Below are 25,308 nucleotides of genomic sequence, written 5' to 3' on the forward strand. Positions count from 1 at the left end.
GCTTGTTTTGACCTTTACCGTGATTGGACATCTAACTCCTCGCCTAATATTCGCATAATTGGCATCAGCCCTACCTTACGCCTCCTGACGGGATATAAGCCAGCTCTCCTCAAGCGCCAGGGTCCCCGGTCCCCGGGTCCTGGGTCCCGGGTTTCCTGAATCCACAATAAACCGTTCTGAATTCAAGAGCCTTGCTACTTGTTTGTCTCCTGCACCAAATTGACTCCACTGGACGGCGTCAGTCTGTGACATTTTTATACACTTTGTGTGCCTTCTAATGTTTTTTTTTTTTTTTAATTGCTCTTTCTTTTGGAATTTATTTCTTCTGGAGTTAATCATTGCAAAAATGCAATTTTTAGTTTATAAGAGCATTCTCCTAACAGTTCACTAATCTGTCAGGGTCTATGTACTATTAGACACTCCATCTCGAATTATTCCCCAGGACCCCAATTCGGACTGACCAGTCCTTCCTGTGGCTCTGCACAGTATCAGCTTCTAACCTTGACCTCTACTTCCTTCTGCTGGAGGTGAAATCCATGGTATTATTCCTCTCCCGGTCACTGCTCAGAGAGACGAACTCTTAAAATGTTTAGGCACACCTGAGGCCATGTGAGGCAGCCATAGAGAAAGCTGCACTGGTCCTTTGGCACTGAGCCCCTGGTGTCCTCCGAGCTGTCAACTCGCCATGCAGCACAGGCTACAGCTCTGGCGCTTCAGGCATGGCATACCCATGGGGCGGTCCCTGTCCTGTGACCCTGTGCAGTGCTGAAGGCGCCAGAGACAGCTAGAGAGAGGTGGGCATGCTGGAGAGCCACGGTATCAGGTGGCAGGATCGCACAGGAGCGGCCTAGAGCCACGGACCTTGTAGCCATTTTAGGAAGAAACCCAGATCCCTGGCCCTGGGTGCGGCTTCAATTTCAATAATTTGTTGGTGGCCTTTCCTGCCCAATGACCAGCATGCTCATGGTCCCCGGAAAAGGGAGCACTTCGCTGGAGTTGATCAGGGTGCAGGAGTGGGTGCAGTACTGCGGGGGAATCCCAAGGGCGGGTTTCCAGAGTGGGGACGGCGGGAGACAGGGGTGGGGGGGTTGCGGGAGACCCTGTAGGCTGGGAGGTTGGGGACCAGCAGGGCACAGTTTTCTGTAGTGGGGATTCCCTTCCCGGGTCCCCAGGCACAAAGGTGGGGCTGATGCAGGCCGCTGGGGTGTTTGTTCACCGCCAGGTGTACCTCTCTGCACCAAGTGGCCCCTGAATAGAGCTGCAGCCATGGAAAACACCACCAGCGACTGGGTGTCCGGGGAGTGTCATGGCGCCTAGGCTGCTTGCGCGAAGGGCAATGGCGGCCATGCCCCGGCAAGGAGCACAAGATCATGGTGGGGAGCACCAGCGACCCAGGTGTCTTCAGTCTGCTGGACTCCAAGGTACTTGACTCCATGCCCCATACCGTGGCGGTGCAGTTGCTGCTTGGCTTCCAGACTCCTCCTCCTTTCCTTGGCTCCTCTTCATCACACTAAACTGGGTTAAGGGAATTTTTTTTTTAATTAAAGGGATATTACAGGAAGGGAGGCTGGATCATAAATTCTTCTTGTGGTGCCACCTCAATATAAGGCACATGTGGATTTCTTGTTTTCTTGGTGGTTTGATCAAGCCTTGAGCCACATATTTAGGGCAGGGACCATAGACACCTCTCCTGCCCTCACCATCCTTGTTTCTTCTAACAATTTATAGGTTGTAAGCTATGGTGGAATACTTGAGGGGGTAGATTGTTTGAGCTGTTGGTCCTAACTCAGTTGCTTACATTTTCCTTGAAATGGCTAAGTGAAATTTTTTTCCTGGAATTTTATGTTTGGATCCTTTTTGTTCTTTTAGGAACTCTGCACTTTGGATCCTTCTCCCCTTTGGCATGGTTGTGAGCACCCACCACTTGTTAACTAGAATACTTGTGCCTAGACTTGGAGATCAATAAAGGGCATCATTTAATTGACTGTTCAGTTTTTGTCCTATATTTTGTAGTTGTGGTGACTGTGCTTCCAGGCCAGCTTCTCAAGTGGGAGAGCCAGTGATTCCAAGATAGCTCCACTAAACAGTAGTTCTTCAAAGTTTTTCCTTAACCTAAAAGCAATAATTCATTGCTTCCCTGAAAACCTTGCTTTCAATTGAAGGAGTTACAGGAAGAGGTCAATTTTTCCCCCCTAACAGAAAAAAGAGATGGAGCTGACAGCAATGAGATTACCATCCTAATGTTTCTAATAACTTAGAAGTGTCAGCACAAATACATTTAATTCTTTCTGGTAGGCCATTCAGGGGTGAAATAGAAAAATGGAAGTATTGAGGGATTTGGGGGATAGGTTTGAGGATTTGAGAAAAATTAGTTTTATTTCCATAGCAGTAGTACATGGAATTTGGATACTACGTTTTATTTATTTTTTTTTTTTGGATCCCAATTGAGAACATCACCATACAGGGAGAAATAAGAGTGGTTGAAAGGGGCATTTCATGGGGCTTTTTCTCCATTCCTTTCTTTCTTCTTGCAATTCAGAACTTCTTCCTCATCATGTGGTCTGTCTACACAGCCATCTATATTTACTTCTTTAAAGATTTCCCAAGGTTATCGACTTCAATGTATTTTTACCACTTTTCCTACATCAATGACTCAGGATTTAAGTACATTGTATTTCTCAAACCATGACTGAAGTCATTGGTGTCCTGAATTAAAGCCAAATTGTTCTGTGTGAATTGGGGCCTATTCTGGATCATTGTTTCCCTCACTACAATCTTTTTTTTAATTGTAAACAAATGCGATACATGTTGTTTCTCTGTTAGTACATGGTGTAAAGGCATACCATTAGTGTAATCATGAATTTACATAGGGTAATGTTGTTTGACTAATTCTGTTATTTTTCCCTTCATCCCACCTCTCCCACACCTCTTTTCCCTCTATACAGTCCTTCCTTCCACCATTCTTGCCCCCCTCCCTAACCCTAACTCTAACCCTAACACTAACCCCTTCCACCCCTGATTATTTGTCATCATCCACTTATTAGCGATATCATTCATCCTTTGGTTTTTGAGACTGGCTTATCTCACTTAGCATGATATTCTCCAATTTCATCCATTTGCCTGCAAATGCCATAATCTTATCATTCTTTATGGCTGAGTAATATTCCATTGTGTATATCTATATACCACATTATCTTTGTCCATTCATCAATTGAAGGACATCTAGGTTGGTTCCACAATCTGGCTATTATGAACTGAGCAGCTATGAACATTGACGTGGCTGTATCTCTGTAATATGCTGATTTTAAGTCCTTTGGGTATAGGCCAAGGAGTGGGATAGCTGGGTCAAATGGTGGTTCCATTCCAAGTTTTCTAAGGAGTCTCCACAGTGCTTTCCAGGGTGGCTGCACTAACATGCAGCCCACCAGCAATGTATGAGTGGACCTTTCTCCCCATATCCTCGCCAAAACCTGTTGTTGCTTGTATTCTTGATAATCGCCATTCTAATTGGGGTGAGATGGAATCTTAGGGTGGTTTTGATTTACATTTCTCTTATTACTAGAAATGTTGAACATTTTTCCATATGTTTGTTGATTGCTTGTAGATCTTCTTCTGTGAAGTGTCTATTCATTTCCTTAGCCCTTTTGTCAATTGGACTATTTGCATTCTTGGTGTAGAGTTTTTTGAGTTCTTTATACATTCTGGAGATTAGTGCTCTATCTGAAGTATGATTGGCAAAGATTTTCTCCCACTCTGTAGGCTCTTTCTTCGCATTGCTGATAGTTTCCTTTGCTGAGAGAAAGCTTTTTAGTTTGAATGTATCCCAGTTATTGATTCTTGCTTTTATTTCTTTTGCTATGGGAGTCCTCTTGAGGAAGTCTGGTCCTTAGCCGACATGTTGAAGATCTGGACCTACTTTTTCTTCTATAAGACGCAAGGTCTCTGGTCTGATTCCAGGGTCCTTTATCCATTTTGAGTTGAGTTTCGTGCATGGTGAGAGATATGGGTTTAGTTTCATTCTGTTGCATATGGATTTCCAATTCTCCCAGCACCATTTGTTGAAGAGGCTATCTTTTCTCCATTGCATATTTTTGGCCCCTTTGTCTAGTATGAGAAAATTGTATTTATTTGGGTTTGTGCCCATGTCCTCTATTCTGTACCATTGATCCACCTTTCTATTTTGGTACCAATACCATGCTGTTTTTGTTACTATTGCTTTGTAGTAGAGTTGAAGCTCTGATATTGTGATACCCCTTGCTTCACTCTTTCTGCCAAGGATTGCTTTAGATATTCTGGGTTTTTTATTCTGCCAGATGAATTTCATAATTGCTTCCTCTATTTCTGTAAGGTACATCATTGGGATTTTAATTGGAATTGCTTTGAATCTGTATAGCACTTTTGGTAGTATGGCCATTTTGACAATATTAATTCTTCCTATCCAAGAACATGGGAGATCTTTCCATCTTCTAAGGTTTTCTTTAATTTCTTTCTTTAGTGTTCTGTAGTTCTCATTGTAGAGGTCTTTCACCTCTTTTGTGAGATTAATTCCCAAGTATTTTAATTTTTTCGATGCTATTGTGAATGGGTAGTTTTCCTAAGTTCTCTTTGTGAAGATTCATCACATATATATAAAAATGCCTTAGATTTATGTGCATTGATCTTATATCTGGCTAATTTACTGAATTCACTTATGAGATCTAAAAGTTTTCTGGTGGAAGTTCCTGGTTCCTCTAAGTATATAATCATATCATCAGCAAATAGGCATAGTTTGAGTTCTTCTTTTCCTATTTGTATCCCTTTAAATTCTTTGGTCTGTCTAATTGTTCTGGCTAGAGTTTCAAGGATGATATTGAAAAGAAGTGGTGGAAGAGGACATCCCTGCCTTGTTCCAGTTTTTAGGGGAATGCTTTCAGTTTTTCACCATTTAGAATGATATTAGCCATGGGCTTAGCATAGATGGCCTTTACAATGTTAATGAATGTTCCGACTATCCCTATTTTTTCTAGTGTTTTGAGCATGAAGGGGTGCTATATTTTATCAAATGCTTTTTATGCATCTGTTGAAATAATCATGTGATTCTTAACTTTAAGTCTATTGATATGGTGAATTACATTTATAGATTTCCTGATGTTGAACCATCCTTGCATCCCTGGAATGAAACCCACTTGATCATGGTGCACTATCTTTTTAATATGTTTTTGTATGCAATTTGTTAAATTTTGTTTAGAATTTTTGTGTCGATGTTCATTAAGGATATTGGTCTGAAATTTTCTTTCCTCGATGTGTCTCCATCTGGTTTAGGTATCAGGCTTATATTGGCTTCATAGAACGAGTTTGGGATGGTTCCATCCTCTTCTATTTTATGGAATACTTTGAGAAGTATTGGAATGAGCTGTTCTTTAAAGGTTTTGTAGAACTCGGCAGAGAAGCCATCTGGTCCTGGACATTTCTTTATTGGTAGGCTTTTGATGACTTCTTCTATTTCATTACTTGAAATTGGTCTATTTAAATTGTGTATGTCCTCTTCATTCAGTGTAGGCAATTCATATGTCTATAGAAACCTGTTGATGTCTTCGAAATTTTCTATTTTGTTGGAGTATAGATTTTCAAAATAGCTTCTAATTGTGTTTTCTATTTCACTCATGTCTGTTGTGATATTTCCTTGATCATTCCAAATTTTAGTAATGTGGGTTTTCTCTTGTCTTCTCTTTGTTAGTGTGGCTAAAGGTTTATCAATTTTGTTTATTTTTTCAAAGAACCAACTATTTTGTTAATTTTTTGTATTGTTTCTTTTGTTTCAATTTTGTTGATTTCAGCTTTGAGTATAACTATTTCCTGTCTTCTACTACTTTTGGTGTTGGTCTGTTCTTCTTTTTCTAGGGCTTTGAGCTGTAGTGTTAAGTCGTTTATTTGTTGAGTTTTACTTCTTTTATTAAATGCGCTCCATGAAATAAATTTTCCTCTAAGTACTGCTTTCATAGTGTCCCAGAGATTTTGATTTGATGTTTCTTTGTTCTCATTTACCTCTAAGAATTTTTTAATTTCCTTCCAAACATATTCTGTTATTCATTCATCATGTAATAGCATATTGTTTAATCTCCAGGTGTTGGAGTAGTTTCTGTTTTTTACTCTTTCATTTATTTCTAACTTCAATCCATTATGATCTGATAGAATACAAGGTAGTGTCTCTATCTTCTTGTATTTGCTGACATTAGCTTTGTGGCATAATATATGGTCTATTTTAGAGAAGGATTCATGTGCTGCTGAGAAGAAAGAGTATTTGCTCTTGGTTGGATGGTATATTCTATAAATGTCTGTCAAGTCTTAATTTTTGATTGTGTTATTGAGATCTATGGTTCCTTTGTTCAATTTTTGTTTGCAAGGTCTGTCCAGTGGTGAGAGAGGCATGTTAAAATCACCTAGTATAATTGTGTTATGGTCTATTTGGTTTCTAAAATTGAGAAGGATTCGTTTGACATACGTGGATGAACCACTGTTTGGGGCATAGATGTTTATGATTGTTATATCTTCCTGATTTATGCTTCCCTTAAGCAGTATGAAATGTCCTTCTTTATCCCTTCTGACTAACTTTGGCTTGAAGTCCACATTATCTTAAATGAGGATTGGTACTCCAGCTTTTTTGCTGAGTCCATGTGCGTGGTATGTTTTTTCCCATCCTTTTGCCTTTAGTCTATGGGTATCTCTTTCTATGAGGTGAGTCTGTTGCAGGCAACATATTGTTGGATCTTTCTTTTTAATCCAATCCACCAGTCTATGTCTTTTGATTGCTGAATTCAGGCCATTAACATTCAGGGTTATTATTGAGATATGATTTCTATTCCCGGTCATTTGGTTCATTTTTTAATTTTATTTCTTTATTTATTTTTTGGCACAACTTGGTTCCTCCTTTATTTGATAGTTCCTTTAGGATAATTCCTCCCTTTGCTGATTTGCTTCTTTGTTTTTTATCTCTTCCTCATGGAATATTTTGCTGAAAATGTTCTGTAATGCTGGCTTTCTTTTTGTAAATTCTTTTACCTTTTGTTTATCATGGAATGATTTTATTTCATCATCAAATTTGAAGGTAAGTTTTGCTGGGTATAAAATTCTTGGTTGGCATCCATTTTCTTTCAGAGCTTGAAAAATGTTGTTGCAGGCCCTTCTAGCTTTTAGTGTCTGGATTGGAAAATCTGCTGAATGTAATTTGGTTCTTTTCTCTCACAGCCTTTAAAATTCTGTCTTTATTTTGTATGTTAGGTATTTTCATTATAATGTGCCTTGGTGTGGGTCTGTTTAATTTTGTGTATTTGGTGTCGTATAAACCTCTTGAACTTGATTTTCCATTTCATTCATCAGATTTGGGAAATTTCCTGATATTATTTCATTGAATAGATTGTTCTTTCCTTTGGTTTGTTTCTCTAAGCCTTCCTCAATCCCAATAATTCTCAAATTTGGCCTTTTCATGATATACCATTTTCAGAGGCGGGCTATGAGGGCCCCAGAGCCGCACTGTGGCCTGATCTTTAAGATGGTGCCTGGCAGCTTGCCAAACATAGCTGCACTCGTAAACAAGTTTTAGGAAGTTACTCTGACTGGCTGTTTTACGTGAGGCGATCCTGGTATCTGCCTGGAGACTTTTTCTTGATAGGCTGACTTTCCTGGTAGTCTACTCTCTGATAGGCTGATGTTCTCAATATAAGTCTGAGACTTGTGGAATAAACGGCTTTTTAGTTCCTGTGATCAAGAGTGTACGTGTTGTGATTGTCCCCACGGGCGGTGGGCGATCATATCCCATAGTTCTTGGAGATTCTGTTCATGATTTCTGACCATCTTCTCTGTTTGTTCAACTTTGTTTTCAAGGTTAAATATTTTTTCTTCAATATCTGAGGTTCTGTCTTCCAGGTGTTCTATCCTATTGGTTATGCTTTCTATGGAGTTCTTAAATTGGTTTATTGTTTCCTTCATTTCAGGGATTTCTGTTTGTTTTTTTCAATATCTCTAACTCTTTATTGAAATGCTCTTTTGCTTCCTGTATTTGCTCTTTTGACTGTCGATTGGTGCAATCATTCAATGCCTGCATTTGCTCTTTCATCTCATCATTTGCTTCCTGATCAATTTAATTATGTACATTCTGAACTCCCTTTCTGTCATTTCTTCTGCCATGCTGTCATTGGATTTTATTGATGTAACATCTAGACTTGTTTGGGGCATTTTCTTCCCTTGTTTTCTCATATTGTTCAGGAATCATTGGGTCATTAAGGTATTGCAGATTTCCTCTATTGACTTATAATTTCCCTGAAGATTGCTAGTATATCCCCTCTTATCCTTCGGTAGCCTGAAGTCTTGGAGGAATTTGATAATGCTGTGTTCCACAAGGAACCTTCCTCTCTATGGTTGGTGACCCTCAGGTGGAGTATATTCCCTGATAGTGGGCAGAGGTGCCTCCACTTGTTGACCAATGGTCATCCAAAAGGGAACTAGGCTGAGGTGTGAGGCAAGGCCTATTTGTGCCTGTGTCTCTGGTTTTACCATCCTTGTGGGAAAAACTCACCCAGCAGGGAAGACTCACCCGGTGGGGAGTTCTCTTTGTTCAGTTCCCCTCCTAGAGGTTCCCCTCAATCTACAACTACCAACTGGGCTAGGTTGCCTTCCTCTGCAACGTTCCCAGGGGCCCAGAACTACCTCCTGGGCCTGGGAGCCTCACCCTTCACAGACGAGTCTCCTTAGGCTGCCTCTCCTCAGAGAATCTGCCCGCAGTCCTGGAAACTTCACTCCGCCCCTAGGCGTGTCTCTGTGCGGCTCTTCCAGCAAGAACCCGCCTATGTCCTGGGACCCTGCTCTGCACCTAATCGTCTGGCTATGCGGCCCCTCCTCTGAGCCGCCACCTGGAGTCCCATACATTAGCTCTGAGACCCAGAGACCCGCCACACACCTTTTCCTCCTGACAGCTGCCGGGTGTTCTGACACAGTCACTAGGAGTCCAAGCAACTCTCTTTGCGTCTCCTCCTCCTGCCAACCACTGGTAGGTCTAGGCAGTCACTCTGAGTCCTAGTGACCCACCATGTTCCTCCTCCTCCTCTGTGTAGCCCCCCGGGTGTTCAGGAGCGGTCGCTCAGAGACCAAGTGACCCACAGCGCTCCTCCTCCAGGCAGGCCACTGGTGTTCAGGAGTGGTCCAAACAACTCACCACTGGCCTCCTCCTCTGGCAAACTCCTGTAGCCCTGATGCAGTCACTCCTAGACCAATTGACCCGCCTTGCTTCTCCTCTTCCTCCGCGCAACCTCCAGGTGTTCGAAGCGATTGCTCTGAGTCCAAACAGCTCACCACGCAGCTCCTCTTCAGGCAGCCGCCCGGATACCCAGTGGTTGCGCGAGTCCAAGCGTTGTGCTGAGCAGCCACCTTTACGATGTTCCCAGTGATCCGTGTTTACCGCTCCAGCAGGGGGGAGGGTCGTTTCACCGGGCAACTCTACTTCACAAAGTTCCCTGCGTTCCGGGGCTACTGCCCCATCTTGATGCCTCCCCAACGGGAGAGACTCACCTGGCGGCTTTGAATTGATCCCGAGTCTCTCACTATCTCCTCTTTTGAATCCTGCATCCGGGAGCAACCTGAAATGCAGCCGCCCTCTAGTACGCCATCTTGAAAATCCCCCTCACTCCAATCTTGCCATTTGGAAAACAAGAAAATGGTTCATATAATTCTTTTGGTCCCACCCAAATTTAAGGGTTTTTGACTGACCCTTTTCTTCCCTCTGTATTTTACTAAATCCTCTTCAAACTGTAATTTTAATTGTTGTTTCTTCTCTTTTATCAATGGTTCTGCTGTGTTCTTAAAGTAATCAACCTTTTTTCTAGTCAGCTGCATTTGAATACTACCACAGAAATGACATGTCACAAGTGGAAGTTCTTTGCTCCAAATGTTGGAGCATTAATAGTTTTTGACTTTCAGATTCTAAATGAAAAATCCTAAGTTGTAAAATAATTGATAGAAACAGTGGCAATGGGGCCTCCATTGGAGGCCAGTCTTTTTCAGCAGACTAATTCAATGGTTCTCAATCTTATTTATGTATTGGAATCACCTGAGATTTGTTTAAATACTTTATGGAAAATTTGAATCATTTACAAAGTAGGGAGAACAGTGTAATGAACTCTGTGTACCTCTCACCAAGTTTAGAGATTGATCAAAGCATGAATGAATGTACATCATCCATACCCTTATCTACTATTCCTCCACCAATTTTTTGAAGCAAATTCCATGTTATAACAAATTATGATGTACCTCAAAAGATGAGTTTTTTTTTTTTCTCTCTTTTAACATAATCACAGTCTTATCTGGGATGATTTTAAAAATAGATTCCCAGATCCTATGTCTGAATCAGAATCTTAGGTTATTCATAGACATATGCAAAACTTTCTGTCTAATGCAGCCAGTCAGACAGAATGCATTGCTTTTAGAATATGGATACTAGCTTTTCTCTTATGCTAATTCCTTGTAATATTTATAAAAGCCTCTTCAGATTTCTTTTTCCAGATTTTTTCTTTCTTTTAGCTAATTAAGTAATTAATCTGTGTTTCTGGGGCTGGAACCCAAGGCCTTCTTGTCTTCTAGGCAAGTGCTCTACCACCAAGCTACATCCCCAGACCTTGAATTTTATTTTAGTTTATGTGCCTGGTTTCTCAGACTGTAGTTTTGAGGAATAGAAAGAGATGGTACAGAAAGTAGACTTTTCCATTTCCCACCACCACCACACACACAAAAATTCTAAGTAAATAAGCTAGTCTTTTTTTTTTAATGCACTTTATTTTGTTTGGTAATATCTTTACTTAACAGTGTAAAATTCTTTTTACCTGTTACCAGTTTTTGTCAGGGTTTAGCAATTATTTTCTGTAAGGGACCACATAGTAAATAATTTAGACTATGTGGATAATACAATCTTTCACAACTGCTTCCATGGTGATGTGAAAACACTGTAGATAATAGGCATACAAATGAGTGTAGCTATTTTTCAGTAAAAACCTTATAAAAGCACCTGGCTTACTGGCTGCAGTTTACCAACTACTGGTCTAAAGGGATGGTAATAAAAAAAAAAAAACTAAGAAGTTAATATTTTTCAAAATCCTGCAAACTTTATTTGATTGTATAATTGTTTTTGTTAAAGGAAAATGCTTTTATTGTCTTTTGCTGTTTGAGGGGCCAAAATTTGCATTCCTATACCTCAAATAGAATAAACCTGTCATAGGTGAGCAAGTATGATTTCATAACCACTTTTTTGTTCTAGGACTGCCTCTCACTAGCTAAGCCAAGTCCTCTACCACTAAGCTACATTCCTACCCACTATTTCTCCATTTTATAAAATCAATGATCTTGTTTTTTATTTTAATTAATTAACCGATTATCGTGTGGTTCTGGGGCTTGAACCCAGGGCCTTACATAGGCTAGGCAAGTGCTCTGACACTGAGCTACTTCCCCAGACCTTTAATATTAAATTTTTAATGTCCCTTCTTTGTGCAACTTATTAGCTAAAATAGAGTTTATAAACTTTTTATGAAGTTTGGAATCTGTAACTTTATTTACAGTTGATAATTGAGGGCTGTTTATAGTTGCTTGTGAAAAATATATATCTGACTTAATTTTTAAAAATATAGCCATCTTTTGTTTTTATTATTTTCTCTCTCATAAGAGGTACTCAGAAGCATGTTATAATTGCCTGCCTATGAATTAAACTGACAGTAGGGAGAAGGGTTTTCTTTTTCTTTTCTTTTCTTTTCTTTTTAAAGGGCAATCTTTAGACTCTAAAAGGGTAAGTAATATATGCAAACTCAAAAGTTAGACTATGATTTATGCAACACTTGATCATAAGCCATTTGACCATTTTGGGTTCAAGATGATTTCTTTTTCTATGGCTTGTAAAAATCTGATTTATTCTAATTTTAAGGCTTATTTCCTTAGCTGAAGTCTAGCACCCCTCTCTACTAAGAAGGAAAATGATATTTTTAAGAATTCTTGGGTCACAATTTATTCTAGGGATAACCTACTCCTTCTTACAGCTCCCTGGTGAAAAAGAGTTTGTATCACGGCAGCAGGATTTGAATGACTCCATAAAGCCCACCCAGCAGGCCCACCCTACTGTTATCTGCTGGTCTGTGGGAGGCAAGGAGGTCTTCATTTCTGGGTCTTTCAACAACTGGAGCACCAAGATTCTACTGATTAAGAGGTGAAGTTAAGTGTTTTGGTTAAGACTGAGGGGTCCAGGAATAGAGCCTGACCTGTTATCCTTTCTAATAAGAGTAAACAGGCTGGACTTCCATCTCCACCCACTAGAAACTTTCTTTGGAATATGTCCTATTCTGTGACAACTTAGTATCTATGACATTGGTTTTTAACCTCATTGTGTGTCAGATGCTTTACCACTTAGAATATCATTACCTCAAGGGAATTTATAATATCTTTGTGAGTGTATTCTTTAGGATTGTGTTTCACAGGTCTTTTCTATGCTTGAAGGAAGCCTATAACTGACAGAATCTGTTGCTGTGACTTCTGCACTAAAGCAAAATGCACCGTAAAATTTAAGGTGGTAGTGTTATGTAGTACTTGCAGAACAATGAGGAATTAACGGACTACAAGAATAGCCCAGATAACCAGATAGGTCATTTTACAGTAATGGTTCACCAAAATATGGAAAGTACCTTAAGAACTCCTATATCCCAGATCTGCTAAGGTACTTATACTTTTGAGGGATCTGTTCTGCTGGAGCAAAATATTTATACCAAGATGAACAATTTTGGGAGATCATTGATTATTTTTTTCTAGGCATTGGTTTAAGAACCAAAGTTGTTGGAAGGATTGGAAAAATATGTCCAAGATGTTATAGAAAAAGAGATTGGATGAATACATTATTTTTTACACAAGGGACACAGTAGCTTAGAAATATGAGAATTCATTGTTATAATACTATAATTACCACTTGGTTTTCTATATTCTGTCTTCTTTATTTATTTATTTATTTATTTATTATTATTGTATAAAATGGGATACATGTTGTTTCTCTATTTGTACATGGAGTCAAGTAATACCATTTGTGTAATCATATGTTCACATAGGGCAATGATGTTTGATTCATTATTATTATTTTTTTCCTTTCCCCCCACCCCTCCCACCCCTCTTTTCCCTGTATACAGTCCTTCTTTCTTCATTCTTACCACACTCCTTATCCCTAACCCTAAAACTATCCCTAATCCTAATACTAACCCCTCCCACTCTGCATTATATGTCCTCATCCACTTATCAGCAAGATCATTCGTCCTTTAGTTTCTTGAGATTGGCTTATCTCACTTAGCATGATATTCTCTAATTTCATGCATTTGCCTGCAAATGCCATAATTTTATCATTCTTCATTGTGGAGTAATATTCCATTGTATATGTATGCCACAGTTTCTTTATCCATTCATCAACTGAAGGGCATCTAGGTTGGTTCCACACCTGGATATGGTGAATTAAGCAACAATGAACATTGATGTGGCTGTATCTCTGTAGTATGCTGATTTTAAGTCCTTTGGGTATAGGCCAAGGAGTGGGATAGCTGGGTCAAATGGTGGTTCCATTCCAAGCTACCTGAGGAATCTCCATACTGCTTTCCAGAGTGGCTGTACTAATTTGCAAACCCACCAGCAATGTATGAGTGTTCCTTTTTCACCACATCCTCACCAACACCTATTGTTGTTTGTGTTCTTGATAATCACCATTCTAATTGGGTTGAGATGAAATCTTAGGGTAGTTTCGATTTGCATTTCCCTTATTACTAGAGATGTTGAACATTTTTTTATATATCTGTTGATTACTTGTACATCTTCTGTGAAGTGTCTGTTCATTTCCTTAGCCCATTTGTTGATTGGATTATTTGTAGTCTTGGTGCAGAGTTTTTTGAGTTCTTTATAGATTCTGGAAATTAGCGCTCTATCTGAAGTATGAGTGGCAAAGGTATTCTCCCACTCTGTAGACTCTCTCTTCACATTACTGATAGTTTCCTTTGCTGAGAGAAAGCTTTTTAGTTTGAATCTATCCCAGTTGTTGATTCTTTCTTTTATTTCTTGTGCTATGGGAGTCCTGTTAAGGAAGTCTGATCCTAAGACAACAAGTTGAAGATTTGGACCTACTTTTTGTTCTATAAGATGCAGGGTCTCTGCTCTGATTCCTAGGTCATTGATCCATTTTGAGTTGAGTTTTGGGTAGGGTGAGAGATAGGGGTTTAATTTCATTCTGTTGATTATTGTTTTCCAGTTTTCCCGGAACCATTTGTTGAAGAGGCTATCTTTTCTCCATTGCATATTTTTGAGCCCTTTGTCTAGTATGAGAAAATTGCATTTATTTGGGTTTGTGGCTGTGTCCTCTATTTACTACCATTGGTCTACTTGTCTATTTTGGTACCAATACCATGCCATTTTTGTTACTATTGCATTGTAGTAGTGTTGAAGATCTGGTATTGCGATACCCCCTGCTTCACTCTTGCTACTGAGGATTTTGTTAGCTATTCTAGGCTTTTTATTCTTCCAGATGAATTTCATAATTGCTTGCTCTATTTCTGAAAGGTACATCATTGGGATTTTAATTGGAATTGTATTGAATCTATATACCACTTTAGGTAGTATGGACATTTTGAGAATATTAATTCTGACTATCCAGGAACATGGGAGATATTTCCATCTTCTAAGGTTTTCTTTAATTTTTCGTTAGTGTTCTGTAGTTCTCATTGTAGAGGTCTTTCACCTCTTTTGTAAGATTGATTCCCAAGTATTTTATTTTTTTTGATGCTATTGTGAATGGGGTAGTTTTCCTAATTTCTCTTTCTGAAGATTCATCACTTATGTATAAAATGCATTGGATATGTGCATTGATTTTCTATTCTGCTACTTTACTGAATTCACTTATGAGTTCTAAAAGTTTTCTGGTGGAATTTCCAGGTTCCTATAAATATATAATCATGTCATCAGCGAACAGGTATAGTTTGAGTTCTTCTTTTCCAATTCATATCCCTTTAATTTCTTTGGTTTGTGTAATTGCTCTGGCTAGAGTCTCAAGGACAATGTTGAATAGAAGTGGTGATGCCCATCCCTGCCTTGTTCCAGTATTAGGGGGAATGCTTTCAGTTTTTCAACATTTAGAATGATATTGGCCATGGGCTTAGCGTAGATGGCCTTTATAATGTTAAGGAATGTTCCCATTACCCCAATTTTTTCTATTGTTTTGAGCATGAAGGGATGCTGTATTTTATCGAATGCTTTTTCTGCATCTATTGAAATAATCATGTGATTCTTAACTTTAAGTCTGTTGATATGGTGAATGACATTTATTGATTTCTGAATGTTGAACCAACCTTGCATCCCTGGGATAAAACCCACTTGATCATGGTGCACTATCTTTTTAATATATAATTGTATGCGATTTGCTAAAACTTTGTTGAGAATTTTTGCGTCGATGTTCATTAAGGATATTGGTCTGAAATTTTCTTTCTTCAATGTGTATCTCTTTTAGGTATCAGGGTGATATTGGCTTCATAGAACGCGTTTGGGTGGGTTTCCTCCTCTTCTATTTCATGGAATACTTTGAGGAGTATTGAAATGAGCTCTTCTTTAAAGATTTTGTAGAACTCGGCTGAGAACCCATCTGGTCCCGGACTTTTCTTTGTTGGTAGGCTTTTGATGACCTCTTCTATTTCATTGCTTGAAATTGATTTATTTAAGTTGTGTATGTCCTCCTCGTTCAGTTTAGGTAATTCATATGTCTCTAGAAAGTTGTTGATGTCTTCAAGGTTTTCTGTTTAGTTGGAGTATAGATTTTCAAAATAGCTTCTAATTATGTTTTATATTTCACTCGTGTCTGTTGTGATATTTCCTTGTTCATTCCGAATTTTAGTAATTTGAGTTTTCTCCCTCTTTCTCTTTGTTAGTGTGGCTAAGTGTTTATCAATTTTGTTTATGTTTACAAAGAACCAACTATTTATTTTGTTAATCTTTCCAATTGTTTCTTTTGTTTCAATTTCGTTGATTTCGGCTCTGATTTTAACTATTTCCTATCTTCTACTACTTTTTGTATTGGTCTGCTCTTCTTTTTCTAGGGCTTTGAGTTGTAGTGTTGTTTATTTGTTAATTTCTACTTTTGTTGAATGTGCTCCATGAAATAAATTGTCCTCTAAGTACTGCTTTCATCGTTGCCAGAGATTTTGATATGATGTGTCTTTGTTCTCGTTTACTTCCAAGAATTTTTTTTATTTTCCACCTGATGTCTTCTGTTATCCATTCATCATATAATAGTGTATTATTTTATCTCCAGGTTTTGGAGAAGTTTCTGTTTTTTTATTCTGTCATTTATTTCTAATTTCAATCCATTATGATCTGATAGAGTACAAGGTAGTATCTCTATCTTCTTGTATTTGCTAACAGTAGCTTTGTGGCATAAAATATGGTCTATTTTAGAGAAGGATCCATGTGCTGCTGAGAAGAAAGTGTATTCGTTCTTGGTTGGATTGTATATTATGTGTATGTCAGTTAAGTCTAAATTGTTGATTGTCTTATTGAGATCTATGGTTTCTTCAATCAATTTTTGTTTGGAAGATCTATCCAGTGGTGACAGAGGTGTGTTAAAATCGCCTAGTATTATTGTGTTGTGGTCTATTTTATTTCTGGAATTGAGAAGGATTTGTTTGACATACATGGATGAGCCAATGTTCGGGGCATAGATATTTATGATTGTTATGTGTTGCCGATTTTTGCTTGCCTTAAGCAGCATGTAGTGTCCTTTATCCATTCTGACTTGTTTTGGTTTGATGTACACATTATCTGAAATGAGGATGGATACTCCAGCTTTTTTGCTGTGTACGTGTGCATGGTATGTTTTCCCCATCCTTTCACCTTTAGTCTATGGGTATCTCTTTCTATGAGATGAGTCTCTTGCAGGTAGCATATTGTTGGACTTTTCTTTTTAATCCAATCTGCCAATCTATGTCTTTTGAAAGATGAGTTCAGGCCATTAACATTCAGGGTTATTATTGTGATATGATTTGTATTCCCAGTCATTTGACTCATATTTGTTTTTTGACATGAGTTTGTTTCTCCTTTATTTGGCTATTCCTTTAGGCTAGCACATCCTGATTTTCATCATTGTTTTTCATCTCTTCCTCATGTAATATTTTGCTGAGAATGTTCTGTGATGCTGGCTTTCTTTTCCTAAATTCCTTTAGCTTTTGTTTATCATGGAAGGATCTTATTTCATCATCAAATTTGAAGGTAAGTTTTGATGGGTATAAGATTCTTGGTTGGCATCCGTTTTCTTTCAGGGCTTGATAAATGTTGTTCCAGGTCCTTCTAGCTTTTAGGATCTGGATTGAAAAATCTGCTGATATTCTTATTGGTTTCCCTCTGAATGTAATTTGATTCTTTTGTCTAACGGTCTTTTAAATTCTGTCTTTATTTTGTATGTTAGGTATTTTCATAATAATGTGCCTTGGTGTGGGTCTGTTGTAATTTTGTATATTTGGAGTCCTATAAGCCTCCTGTACTTGGTTTTTCATTTCATTCTTCAGATTTGGGAAATTTTCTGATATTATTTCATTGAATAGATTGTTCATTCTTTTGGTTTGTTTCTCTAAGCCTTCCTCAATCCCAATAATTCTTAAATTTGGCCTTTTCATGATATCCCATAGTTCTTGGAGATTCTGTTCATGATTTCTTACCATATTCTCTGTTTGTTCAACTTTGTTTTCAAGGTTAAATATTTTGTCTTCAATGTCTGAGGTTCTGTTTTCCAGGTGTTCTATCCTATTGGTTATGCTCTCTATGGAGTTTTTAACTTGGTTTATTGTTTCCTTCATTTCAAGGATTTCAGTTTGGTTTTTTTTTTCAGTATCTCTAACTCTCTATTGAAATGATCTCTTGCTTCCCATACTTGGTCTTTTAACTGTTGATTGGTGCGATCATTTAATGCCTGCATTTGCTCTTTCATCTCCTACTTCAATGCCTGCATTTGCTCTTTCATCTCCTCATTTGCTTCCCTGATTGTTTTAATTATGTACATTCTGAACTGCCTTTCTGACATTTCTTCTGCTGTGCTGTCATTGGATTTTATTGATGTAGTATCTAGGTTTGTTTGGGACATTTTCTTCCCTTGTTTTCTCATATTGGTCAGCTGTCAGTGGGACCCTGAGATATTGCAGATTTCCTCTATTGGCTTATAGTGTCCCGGTAGATTTCCAGTGTATCCCCTCCCAGTCTTCAGTAGCCTGAAGTCTTGGAGGAAGCTTTCCAAAGAAAGCTGCCCCTACCCCCCTACTAGTTGCAGGGCTTGGAGCTGGCTCTGTGCGAAAAGGCTCTCACTGGGGGCCTGCACCGTGCAGCTGGCTGAGTGGGAGGAGTCCACCACCAGAGAGTGGAAGGCTACCTGGGGAAGACTCTAGGTGCCCTGCCCTGCTGTGATAGGCCACTCCAATCTGTTCCTGCTGCCCAGGCCATGTTTTGCCCAGTGGGGGAGACTCACCCTGTGACTCTATTTTTGTCCAAATCTCTCAATGCCTCCCCTTCTTGAGTCCTGGGTTCTGGAGCAACTGGAGATGCAGTCACCCTCTAGGCCGCCAAATGGATAGCCCCATGGAAAGAGCCTGTGGCCGAAGTAGGCAGAGCCACCTGGAGAAGTCTCTGGATGCCCTGCCCTGATCTTCGAGGCTGCTTGTGGATCAAAACTCTCTGTTGGCTCGGGGACTTTGGCTGGCTTTGTGTAGAAAGGCTCTCACTGGGTGGTCTGCTCTGAGAAGCTAGCCTTGAAAGGCACCTCCCACTGCAGGGGGCCGGGCTGCCTGGGGAAGTCTCTGGCTGCCCTGTCCTTGTCCCTGAAGCTGCTTGCGGGCTTGAGCATGCCGTGCTGGCTCTGGGACTTGGAGCTTGTTCTGATCAGAAAGGCTCTCAGTAGGGGGCCTGCTCCAAGAACCTGGAGAAGCTGGCTGTGTGGGAGGGGCCCACCGCCGGAGTGCATAGGGCTGCCTGTGGAAGACTCTAGTTGCCCTGCCCTTCTCCGATAAGCCACCTCTATCTGGGCCTGCCACCCGGGCCGAGCTTTACCCAGTGGGCAGACTCACCCGAGGCTCTATTTTAGTCAGAGTCTCTCAGTGCCTCCCCTTCTTGACTCCTGGATTCTGGAGTGACTGGGGATGCAGTCACCCTCTAGTCCATCTTGGATCACCATATTCTGTCTTCTTAAAGGAACTTGACTGACCTTATGTTTTCTTCTACAGCCATAATGACTTCATTGCCATCTCGGATCTCCCTGTGGGGAGAGAAACAATACAAGATTTTTGTGGTTGGACTGTGGTTCATGATCTATCAGAGGTAAGGCTTTGATCTCCAAAGGTCACCATGACATAGCAGCCTTATTTTAACTATAATTGCTCTCTGAATTGATGGTTGCAGTTCCCTTACCCTAAAGGATTCCTCTTGATAAAAGATGGAGATGCTGAGTGTGATCATTTGTAACTTTTAGTAGATGCAGAGAGGATGGGTGGAAGAGAGGGATTTGAAAAGGAAATTCAAGAATTTTTCTTCTTATTATTTCAACCTATGGTTATCAGTCCACTTGGCATGATTAGGAATTTGACCCATGTCAAGAAATCTGATTTTGAGGTGTTTGATGCTTTAAAACTAGATTCTATGGAAAGATCTGAGACATCTTGTCAAGGTAATTTTATAATATTTGCTCTCTTTTGCCTTGTCTTTCTTGTAACCCAGAAGTGGTTTTTAAATTTCCTTCTTGAAGTAATCTTTTAATTTTGTTTTTTATTTCCATTTCTTCTCAGGAATCTTCTGAATCCTTTATATATGTGCCCATATTTCTTATATAAACATTTAGATCCTATTCTTTATACCAAAAAGTCTCAATCTAGTGTACTTTAACTTTTTAACCAAGTATCTACAGTAAGACATTTATTTTGCATTGCAGCCCAATACACACATAACAGATATACAGAAGTGTAATATATGGTATAATGTTTGTCTTTAATCTCTGTGATGTATTCTTTTCTGTTTTTTAAAAGTATTTTTTATTTATTTATTTAGGTACTGAAATTAAACTCAGAGACCCTCTACCAACTGAGCCATAACCACAACCCCTTTTATTTTGAAACAGGGTCTCATTAAGTTGCTGTGACTTGCCTTGAACTTGATATCCTCCTGCCTCAGCCTTTTGGGTCACTGGGATTACAGGCTTATGCCACAGCATGTGGCTGCTATTGTATTTTTACAGTCCATTTGTGGACTATAGCCTATTGGTTGAAAACTCTTTCTAGTAATATTTCAAGTTTTCCATTGACCTTTGGTGGTATCACCCAGGAGAGACTAGATGTGACTGGTTTGTCTTACTAAGCTGCTTCATCTTAATCTGCCAGTTCAATAAATCGGTTGGCAGTTCTGTAGTTTTATGAGACCCTACAAGTAGAGTAGCCATTGGGGAAAAGTAGCTTTAAAAACAATCACACACAAAATATCAGGCAATTCTTTGCATATAATCAAAATTTTGTAAATTTTTGATTTAAAAAATTCCCTGGAATGGGAAAAGATCTCTATATACTTTTCTTTCTTTTTCTTTTTTTCCTTGCAGTGCTGAAGATTGAACCCAGGGTCTTGTGCTTGCAAGGCTGCTTTACCAGCTGAGCTATATCCTCAGCCCCTTTCATTTCCTATAATATTATTTTTTCCAAGACCTTCATATCTACTTAATTTACTATGTCAGTAATGCAAATATTCTCCAAATCATATTCATAATTACTGTTTTGCTACTTTACAGTAAGAGCCATGCCTGTCTAAGGAAATGTGTGCTGTATTTACACTGAGTATTCTTCTCGCTTTGAGTTCAAAACCCGCCTCTGCTACAAAGTAGTTTTACCATTGTGGACAAGGCCCTCAAATCTTTTGGTTCTGTATTCCATAACAGTAAAATCAGGGGTTGGACTCAGTGTTTCTCATCAATCACAAGTCCTGAAGTGGAACATATTAATAAACACAGGGCATAAGGGTGACATGTTGTTTCTAAAACTGCATAGTATAATTATTATTTAGAAAATTTTTGATAATAATGTTTTCATTATATAAGCTATGAAAGTTAATCTAGACATTCTCTTTGACTGGCAGGCAGATATTTAAAAGGGTTTAAAGACACCAAATTAAATTATGAGACCACTGTTAACTATAATTTTGCTTGTTTGTTTGTTTGTTTTTTGCAGTGATGGGGATCAAACTCAGGGCCTTGTGCTTGCAAGTCAAGCACTCTTCCGACTAAGCTATCTCCCCAGCCCACTATATTTTTGCATTCATTATTTGATTCTGGCAAAGCAACCAATCAATAATAGTCAATCATAACTATAGAGAGAAGACCAGTATACTTTTGATATTTCTCACTTCCCTCTTTCACCTAATTTCCCAATCCATTCTGGTAAGCCTTAGAATACATTTTTATTAGGTTTTAATTTGCACTAAGTTTAGTGTAGCCAGATACTTAACCAATTTGTATTTTTTTGAATGATGATTATGATAAGGAAATTAAAAAAAAAAAAAAACTATTCTGTGTACTTCCCAGCAGTGTTTTGTGAATTACATGACATAATAACTGGATGTGCTTTGGAAAGTTTTTAAGATATTATAAAATATCACTGTTTTTATTAATTTTGCTTTTTCTTAATATATGTTTAACTGAAATCAGTTCTTTAAATGAACTATTATAATATTCCACTGGAGACTATAAAAGTTTTTTTAAATCTTTAAACAAAATCAGTTTTCTTTATTGTTAAATTTTTCCTTCTAAGATGCATTATTTTTTCCATTTTTGAAGTATAATTTACATACCATCAAATTCATCCTTTTAAATTGTATGGTTTTATAAGTTTTAGTATATTCAGAGTTGTGTTACATTACCAGTAGTTCCAGAGCAGCTATTTTTATCCCCAGAAGAAACCCTGTACCCATTTGCAGTCACTTTCCATTTCTTTCTCTCATACTACTATCAACCACAAGTCCACTTTCTGTCTTTATGGATTTGTCTATTCATGGTATTTTTTGTGAGACTCTTTCACTTAGCTTAATGTTTTCAGATTTATTCATATTGAAACATGAATCTATTTATGACACAGTATTATTCCATTGTATAGTCATACCATTTTGTTCATGTTATTGATAGACATTGTTCTGTTTTTTGGTATTATAAACATTAACATATGAGTTTTCATGTGGGCACATATATCTTGGATATATACCTGGAAATGGAATTGTTGGGTCATGTGGTAACTTTCTGTTTAACTCTTTGAAGTGGCTATGCTATTGTAGATTCCCACTGGCAATGGGACTACTGTAGTTTGAAAGTTCCAACTTCTCCATCTTTGCCAGTATTAATTAGTTTGTCATTTTAATTATAGCCATTCTAGTGAGTATGAAATGGCATCTTATTGTGGTTTTGATTTGCATTTTCCTAATGACTATTACATAGCTCTTGCTCTTATTGCTGCAGTCATTGTAGTATCAGAAATCATAGAATTTGTAACCTTGTTATGTGTTGCTTGGGTGGGGGGAAAAATGAAATCTAATTTTTTAACATTGTTTGAAAGTTTGCAAGGCCTCTTCACATTCATTATCTCTTTAGTTTCCTCAATAACATTGGAAATAGGGCAAGGATTCTTTTTATTTTTATGGATGAGGAAATTGTGGTAAAGGCATTTTTCAAGGTTGTAAAGCTGATAAATAGGGTAGCTCTTTCCTTAGCTCAAGTCTATGACCCCTCTTCTGTTCATGGAATCTTTTTGCCATGTTAGGCAAATTTTTCCTTGCACTACTTGACACTTGTAGGCCCAATGTGTTAAAAGTTATGATCCATGACTTCTATATTTAATATTAGTGACCATGTATTTTTCTATGCATTGTCCTAATTTTTGTACTTTTTCTCATGTTTGTGGAAATATCTTTTAGATCTTTCCAGCTCACCCCCTGGGCCTAATGGTCAAGAAATATATGTATTTTGATCTGAAGAGAGAATCAAACTCCACCCATCCTTCCTCCTCTCCTACTCCAAGTTATTCTTAACAAGGACACTAATATTTCTGTAAGTATTCTGAGAATATTGCTGGAGGATCTGGGAAACTGTAGGATTAATTTGGCCAAAATTAAGTAATTCTAGAGGTTGGGATTACTATAAAGGTATATTGAGATTATAAATCATATACATAGGAATAGCACTATAGACTCCTTTTATCAAGGCTGGTTTGTTAACTTATTCAGGAAATAAAATCAAAGCTTATAGTTGTCTCTGTTCCTGAAAATAACCAGGACCACAGTGTATTCTAGAACCAATTTCTGAGATTTCTATTCCAACATGAGATAAGGAATACTTATTATTTGGGGATATGCAAAAGAGTTACAATTTTTGCTTGCATAAAATTGACTTCTGTATTTATTCTCATTGACTCTCACTAAGATTACTTTTGCCATTTAATGCAAATCTTCCATAGTTGTTGTAGGTAATATTTTTGTTTTAGCTCTATTAATATTAGCAGATCTTGATGCTTAGGGTTTCTGCCATAAACTGAGAATTTTCCAAATTTTCTGTAATAAGAATGTATTATTGTTACATACTGGAGTACATACACTATTGAAAGGAGATAAAGATAAGGTGTTTTTAACAATCCCAGAAAGCTCTGAGAAAGAGTAAGCTGATGGTTTGTCCATACAACTAATGTAATTATTTTTTATTTTTTGTATCTTAGTGTGATCCAACCATACTTCCTGAGCCCACCCATGTTATGCTGAACCATCTCTATGCATTATCTATTAAGGCAAGTGATGTCCTTGGTTCTTCACATCTCAGCTATATGAAAGGTTATGGGTAACATGTTGTGCAGTGGTACTTGCTCAGCTACTTCATTTTACCTGAAGGTGACAGTAATGGTTAAGAAGAACTTATTTTTTAGCCAGTGGGTCATTAGTTTTTAATTTCATTCTCTGTGTCTATGTTCTGGCTAACTGACTTGTCCAGAGATTGAATGGTCTATTTTATCTCCCAGTTTCTTTTTGGGTGGCTAGAACATTTATGCCACCTCCTTATTTGAGTTCATAGCAGTAAGACATCATTTGCAGAAAGTCAGGATTAGCTTCTAGTTCAAAGAATACTTGAATGTGTTAGTAAGACTTCTTTCTCCTAGTAAGACTTCTTTCTCCCATTTTAAGTGTGGAATTGAGCTACTTTTGGGTGCCACTATTGTATATACCCCAATGCTTTCTTCTGTCTTATACAAAAGGTAAAGGAGAAATGTGACCAGACTTGCCCTGTCCCCTCTAGCTCTAGAGTCCTCCTTGCTTTCTGTGCTATTTTAGATTCTGGGATGAAAATTTATGTTCTGTTCTATCTTGTCATGTCTGGGGTTAGGCTGTTATAATAAACTTATAAAACTCTGTGATTGTCAAACTAAGCTAATCATGATCACAATGACCTGGGAAATGTTTTGAGCATACAGATTTAGTGGCTCCATCTCCAAAGATTTCAAATAAGAACATCGAGATCCAGGCACATCCCAACCCTTTTGTGTTATTTTCATTTTGAAATGGGGTCTCACTAAGTTTCTAAGGCTGTCTTTGAACTTCCGATCCTCCTTCCTCAGCCTCCCAAGTCACTGAGATTATCACCATGCACCACCATGCATGGCACACTGCTTTTATTTCTTAGATGTGTGTAGTTATCTTAGGGATATCATTGGTAGAGTGACCGTAATAGATTATATGGTTATATTAGAAAATTTAGAAATATATTTTTGAATTTAACTTTTATAATTACCTTGTGAGCTATTTTTTTTTACCCCAGTTTAATAGATAAACTAAGGCTCAGAGAAGGTCAAATTTCTAGCAATTAACAGAAAGGGCTGAGGTTCAGTCTCCTTATCCTAATTCCATATTATATTCTTTGTGTCATCATGCCAGGTATACCAAATAGGTCCTTCTTTGACCTGCTTCTCATTTCTACAAAATTTTTGCTGGGATTGTTTGTGCTGGTGTGTTTTACTAGGGCATGTAAATGCTAGGCATGTGCTGAGCTCCACCTCAGCATTTTTATTTAATTTGAGACAGGATCTTGCTAAGTTGTCCAGGCTGAGCTTGAACTTGCCTTAGCCTCCTGAGGAACTAGTATTATAGGCATACACCACCATGCCCAATCTTAATTTGAATTTTTACCCACCTTCTATCATATTTAGGCTATGTGTCAGCATACTCTGGTGAAAGTGTTAACCTGAGATGCAT

At 38.3% G+C, this 25,308-nt stretch overlaps 1 pseudogene; it reads left to right on the forward strand.

Moving 5' to 3' along the window:
- The first annotated feature begins 1,266 nt into the window (after positions 1-1,266).
- On the forward strand, positions 1,267-23,906 carry LOC124973252 (5'-AMP-activated protein kinase subunit beta-2-like; annotated as a pseudogene).
- Positions 23,907-25,308: the final 1,402 nt, after the last annotated feature.

Source organism: Sciurus carolinensis (genome assembly GCF_902686445.1).
Source record: "Sciurus carolinensis chromosome 14 unlocalized genomic scaffold, mSciCar1.2 scaffold_114_arrow_ctg1, whole genome shotgun sequence".
NCBI classification, from domain to species: domain Eukaryota; kingdom Metazoa; phylum Chordata; class Mammalia; order Rodentia; family Sciuridae; genus Sciurus; species Sciurus carolinensis.